Source organism: Leiobunum rupestre, chromosome 10 (genome assembly GCF_980474605.1).
Source record: "Leiobunum rupestre chromosome 10, qqLeiRupe1.1.hap1, whole genome shotgun sequence".
NCBI classification, from domain to species: Eukaryota; Metazoa; Arthropoda; class Arachnida; order Opiliones; family Sclerosomatidae; genus Leiobunum; species Leiobunum rupestre.
Window position 1 is genome coordinate 2,250,200 of NC_143393.1, and position 6,000 is coordinate 2,256,199.

A 6,000-nucleotide genomic window follows, 5' to 3' on the forward strand; every position below is an offset into this window, starting at 1 on the left:
GGGAATTGAACTCGGGTCGCATAGCTACCATGCGGATAGTTCACCGCCGAGCCATTGACTTCCTTAGGCAAAGTATTAAAGTAAAGGAACCATTATGATAGGGCGGGTGTTTTTACTAAACGGATGAATACAATATCTGTGGATATTGTTTATTGAACTTTGTTTTTTAATTTTGTTAACTTGGTAAAGTCTAAATTTTTTACGCATGAAAATTTAATGGTCAAATAATAATAATAATAATAATAATCAGCTAGGCTAATACCCAAGGCACCACCTTAGGCCTAAGTCATCATGCGACTTTTGAAGCCCTTAATTCAGGTGGCCGGGTTACAATGCGTAGGAGGGTGGTGGCAAGCCCTGCATGCCACGAGATCGAGCCAACAGCTCCCTACACTAACTATTACCGTTAACCTAGACAAGTTTTTATGGAAGGGGAAACCGAAGAACTCGGGGGAAAACCCCTTAAACCAGTGGGGAGAGAACTCGCAAACTCAACGCAGAAGGAGTTGTTCCGAGTTTCCACCCAGTGCCACAAGCTGGGATCGAACCCGGCTCCTCTTGCTGCGAGGCGAAAGTGCTAACCAGTCAGCAGATAAGATGGTTAAAGGGTAGAACCAGGAGACATGACTAGGAGTTGACAGCGGTTGCCGAGGTGAATGGACCACGGCGTCGTGAACACAAAAACCTGTTTTTCCAAATAACCCCCGCTTTCTACCCACCCCTCGAATTTTCTCTCAGCCGTTCCCTTTTTTGTCGGCCGTCGCGTGAGATACTATACTATCAACATTGCGCCCTCTGGGAGAAAAAATCCTTCTCGCGGGCTCACGCTGAGGCGGCTCTACAACTCAGTCAGAACTGGTTTTTTCTTCAGCGGTAGTTCCCACAATCCTCGCTAGAGAGCGTCACTAAAATATTTCATGTCGGGTCCGTCTCCGAGACTGGAGATACCATGGTTTGGGGGGGGGGGTAAAAGTAAGAGAAGGGAAAGACACGTTTTTCGTTCACACTGCGCGTTGGGAAAAGCGCCCGGCTGTGAACTCCTCGTCATGTCTCCTGGTAGAACCCGTTAGTTTTTAGTAATTTATTTCGTTTTTTCAGTCTTTTTTATCTATTGCGTGTTTAGCGTATTAGTTTTCAAGGGTAATTGCTCATTTATGAAGAAAATAGCGAGTTGTTTACATCGTGGTTATGTTGGTCTGGGTTTTAACTGGGTCGTCATTGATTCGTAATTTATTAATAAATTCATCTGGTTTCCTAGTTAAGTTAATTGGCTTTTTGTATAAAACTGACTTCTTCTCTCAGTTATCTTTATCTGTTTTCTGTGCAAAGTTGTCTGACTTTCTGCGCAGAATTGACTTATTTTCTGTGCAAAGGTATCTGTTCTCCGGGTAAAAGTGGTAGGTTTTCTGTGCAGGATTGATCTTATATCTGTGCAAATTTTTCTGGTTTTCCAAGTCAAGTTGTCTAGTTTTCAGTGCAAATTGTGCTTGTAATCCGTGCAAATTTGTCTAGTTTTTCAAATAAAGTTACTCGTTTTTTAGTGCAGAAATGGCCTGTTATTTGTACTAAGTTCTGCGGTTTTCCGTGTCAAGTTTTTCGATTTTCAGTGCAAAGATGTTTGGCTTTCTGGGCAAATTGTGCTTGTAATCCGTGCACATTTGTCTAGTTTTCCAAATAAAGTTACTCGTTTTTTAGTGCAGAAATGGCCTGTTATTTGTACTGAGTTCTGCGGTTTTCCGTGTCAAGTTATTCGGTGTGAGGTGAAACGTTGGCCGTTTATCTGTGCAAAGAAGTTTCGTTTTCTTTGTAAAGTTGGTCGGTATTTTGTGCGAATTGGTTTTGATTTTTATGCGAAGTTGCGAGGTGTTCTAGCTTTCTTTTTCTGGTTTAAATGTTCAACGTTACACAAATTTTATACAATTTTGCACACTCACATTTCTGTGCACTTTAGCTCGTAAAAAATTCTGTGCATAATTGGTCGAAAAACTGTGCCCTCTCAGAGTCAGCCCTCTGCACATGATTTTGCGCAAAGTTGTATACATTTTTTTGCAGTGTATTGGGAATCGTAGGAAAAACGTTTAATGAAACCAATTAGTCAGTGTTTTAATTTTTGGTCTCTATTGTGCATGTTATCCCCCGCTTAAAAGTAAAAATAGTAAATAGTAATAGTGATGGCCTAACTATCCTACTAATCAAAAGAACCATAATATTTCCCCCCAAATTTTATTAGTTTGTGTTGTGTTTATCTATGAGTGTAAAATAAATATTTTTTTGATTGACTAAAGACAAAGGGTTTCCATTCTGAATTCGAATCTCCCCCTCTTTGTTTTATTTTTTTCTTTCCCCTGTATGTAACCCCCTCTCTCGGATTTAATTCACTCGACGATAAGGCCACGACTTGCATTTTATCATCATTTTCCCCGCCTTCGTGAATTAATATCTTTGAGCAAGGGCTAGGTATATTTCCGTCCATCAATTGTATGACGATTTTTTAAAAAGGTGGCATTTGATAAAATCTCGTGATTAAACTGATTTAAAATTTTCAAATTGCATTCGAATAAAATGGTTTCGCATTTATATTTAATGGACTAACGGCACAGAATTTATCAACCGAATAAAACTTTATTGGGTTAAAAGATTTTGGTTTTCGCCGGTCTTTCCGTTTCCCTGGTTTTGAGAAAAGCTTCCCTATTCCCGCCAGTTTCCTTTGAGGCTTTGACAGTCTCGTTTGAAACGATCTGGTGATTGACATTTGAAACAGCCGTAACGGCTATTGGGATTGTAAGCGGCTGACCTCGGTGATGATGTCTGCCCTCTTCGACTATTATGGCTGGGCGGGGAGGAGGTTGGTTTTTCTATTTCGCGAGTAGGAAGGCAAAATGCTTTCTACCCTCGTGGCTTCCATAATCAGATCTTTTAAACGTGTGTATTCATAGTGAACCAAATGTCCGCGCACGGAGGGGCGTAAGTTCCGATATACTAAGCGGGCTTTTGCCTTTGGAGAGAGGGGACTATGCAACTGCCGCATGAGGTCTTGCATGCTATTAATGAAGTCAAGAGAGGATTCGCTCCCTTGGACTTTGGAATGGAGAAGTTCTAATACACTATCGTCTTCACCTTCACTTTCAAACTCGTCTTTAATAGCCATTTCAAATTGATCCCAAGTGGTTGGTCAAAATCTAATGTCAACCCACAAATCTAAGGCTGGACCCTTCAAATAGAGGGGACCCAGGAGTATCTGGGTAACCAAACCATTCATTGAAAGAGGTAACAATAAGAAGTTATGACGGGACGCTGAAAAATTATGGAGTCTAAAATGATAAAATATTATTTTAAGGTTTTAAGATGGGTCTTCCTGGATGGTACCGCGAAAGGCTTTATGGCATATATCTATCATGGCAGGCTTTTTTTATTTGGCATTTTAAAATATAAGATTTAAACTAAAGGCAATGTGGTCTTTTTTAAGTCTTAATTTTTTCCAGAGAAATAGGTTTTTACTATTTTCTAAAAATATCGCGAACACTCAAAATAAGGACAACAGCATCGAAAATTATTTGACTATAGGCACGGTCTTATTATGTGGATAGAAAATAGTTTTTTTTTTCATTGCCTCACATATGTGTCAATGAAATATTTTAGAGGGTCACGCCGCCGCCGCGCCCAGCTTGGGGCCAAACTCGAGGACAGGAAAGGAAAAGAGGGACCCTAAGGGAGGATCCCCTACCGGATTTAACAGAAGTTCCCTTTTTTTATAAAACCGTCTCCACCGTGATTCGAACTCACGGCCCTGAGCTTAGCAGCTTTTAGAAACTTAACGCCTTTACGCTTTACAATCTACGCCATCCTCTAGCTCGTACAGCATGCGTTAAATCATCTAGTCTATAATAGTTATAGATTGGAAGACCTAATTGATAGGTGGCGCGAAATACCATCTTGACCGTGAAAATTTAAATACCATGTAATATTTTTAGTCTTGCAAAATACCATCCAGACCGCGAAATTTAAATTCCATATTATATGCTGCATTATTTAAGTAAATAAGTGCGACACTTATCGGGGGCCGTTCTAATATGACCGAAAGAAACAAATAAGTGGGACACTTATCGGAGTAATGCACGATGCATACAAAGTATGACCTGAAGTAACCAATAAATTAGTCTTGCAAAATACCATCCAGACCGCGAAATTTAAATTTCATATAATATGCTGCATTATTTAAGTAAATAAGTGCGACACTTATCGGAGGCCGTTCTAATAAGACCGAAAGTATCAAATAAGTGTGACACTAATCGGAGTAATGCACGATGCGTACAACGTAGGACCTGAAGTAACCAATAAGTTAGTCTTGCAAAATACCATACAGACCGCGAAATTTAAATTCCATATAATATGCTGCATTATTTAAGTAAATAAGTGCGACACTTATCGGAGGCCGTTCTAATATGACCAAAAGTAACAAATAAGTGTGAAAGTTATCGGAGTAATACGCGATGCTTACAACGTATCACCTGAAGTAACATATAAGTGTGACACTTATCGGAGTAAAAGGCGATGCTAACAACGTATGTCCTGAAGTAACAAATAAGTGTGACACTTAACGGAGTAAAAGGCGATGCTAACAACGTATGTCCTGTAGTAACAAATAAGTGTGACACTTAACGAAGTAAAAGTGATGCTTACAACGTATGACCTGAAGTAACAAATAAGTGTGACACTTATCGGAGGTCGTGAATTTCTCTCGCATTTTCCAAGGCCGTTCTAATATGACCTAAAGTAACAAATAAGTGTGACAATTATCGGAGGCCATTCTTATATGACCAAAAGTAACAAATAATTGTGACACTTATCGGAGGCCATTTTAATATGCCCAAAAGTAAAAAATAAGTTTGCCACTTACCGGAGTAATACGCAATGCTTACAACGTATGACCTGACGTAACAAATAAGTGTGACACTTATCGGAGTAATAGGCGATGCCTAAAACGTATGACCTAAAGTAACAAATAAGTATGACACTTATCAGAGTAATAGGCGATGCCTACAACGTATGACCTGTAGTAACAAATATGTGTGACACTTATCGGAGGCCATTCTTATATGACCAAAACTAACAGTGTGTCAGAATTAATAGCCCGGTGTACCTAGTAACAGAGACCATACCACCGTAGGCCTATCATCATAGTGCCCTACGCAAGCCACCCAACCCAGCAGAAGGAGCAGCAATGGGTGGACCAATCCCCACTTCGCTCACAGCAGTGGGATTAAGAGTGGATGCTACAGCAACTCCAGCCGAATCCCTAACTACGGAGGTAGAGAGTCAAACCCTTTAAAGAGAGCTCCTAAAGGGGAACGACGAGCACCCAGCAGTCCAAGTAACCCGGCACAGCTGGCACCGGAGATCCCGGTGTGACCCGAAAGGCCGGGAAACAGGACCGCCGTGCCCGCATATGGAGGCCCACCGCCTCACAGCAGGCTACCCAATCCGCCGAGACGGCCAGTTTGCACGGACCCTCTCCGTTAGCCTGAGCCGAAGCCCAATATCCAGCCCCTATCTGACCGCAGTCGGAGGTTGAGATAGGACCATTTGACCAGAGCTAACATCTCCCAGTGCGCCGCTGCCCTTATGGGTTACAAGAGCCGTACCCCGACTCCCCGGTAAAACCACCAGTTATTGCACACTCTGACCCATTAAGAGCTGACCAAAACTAACAAATAAGTGTTACACTTTTCGGAGTAATACGCAATGCTTTCAATGTATGACCTGAAGTAACAAATGTAACGCGCATCATCCCTTTGGCCGATTTGAAATTCGTTAGTTCAAATTCAATATTCGCAACGAAAAGTTTCACTAGCGCCACCTAGTGGCGATGAAGCCCAACTACGATCTCAAGGAAACAAATCGGTCAGATAAGGACAGTTAAATATAAACGTGGAGTTTTCTTCATTAATATCATTGTTCAATCAATTAATGATATTAATAAATACTTTTTCTAGTAAAAAT